This window comes from Myotis lucifugus, unplaced genomic scaffold (assembly GCF_000147115.1).
Source record: "Myotis lucifugus unplaced genomic scaffold, Myoluc2.0 scaffold_163, whole genome shotgun sequence".
In the NCBI taxonomy this organism is placed as follows: Eukaryota; Metazoa; Chordata; class Mammalia; order Chiroptera; family Vespertilionidae; genus Myotis; species Myotis lucifugus.
The window spans coordinates 728678-729518 of NW_005871211.1; positions in this window are offsets into that span (position 1 = coordinate 728678).

Below are 841 nucleotides of genomic sequence, written 5' to 3' on the forward strand. Positions count from 1 at the left end.
GCGGCGGCTGCTTTTTAGTTAGCTCTACCACACAGAGTTAGTTGGAAAGAACTACAGACATTGAAAAGATCACAAGGTGGGGGGGGGGGGGGGGGGTAAAGGCCAAGGCTGGGGTGGGTGGGGACAGGCTGGGAGAGGACAATGGGGGGAAAAGAGGACATATGTAATACTTTCAACAATAAAGAATTTTTTTAAGTTGTAAATACACAAAAATAAACTCAGAATAGATAAAGGACTTAAATGTAAGACGGGAAACCATAAAAATCTTAGAAGAAGCCATAGGCAGCAAGATAGCAGACATTTGTCGTAGCAATATCTTTACCGATACAGCTCCTAGGGCAATGGAAACTAAGGAGAAAATAAACAAATGGGACTACATCAAAATAAAAGCTTCTGCACAGCAAAAGAAACCATCAACAAAATAACAAGAAAGCCCACTGCATGGGAGAACATATTTGCCAATGTTATCTCCGATAAGGGCCTAATCTCCAAAATTTATAAGGAACTCATACAACTTAACAAAAGGAAGATAAACAATCCAATCAAAAAATGGGCAATGGACCTAAATAGACACTTTTCGAAAGAGGACATACAGAAAGCCAAGAGACATATGAAAACATGCTCAGTCACTAATCATCTGAGAGATGCAAATCAAAACAACAATGAGGTACCATCTCACACACACCTGTCAGAATGGCTATCATCAACAAATCAACAAACAACAAGTGCTGGCGAGGATGCAGAGAAAAAGGAACCCTTTTGCACTGCTGGTGGGAATGCAGACTGGTGCAGCCACTGTGGAGAACAGTATGCATTTCCTCAAAAAATTAAAAATTAAACT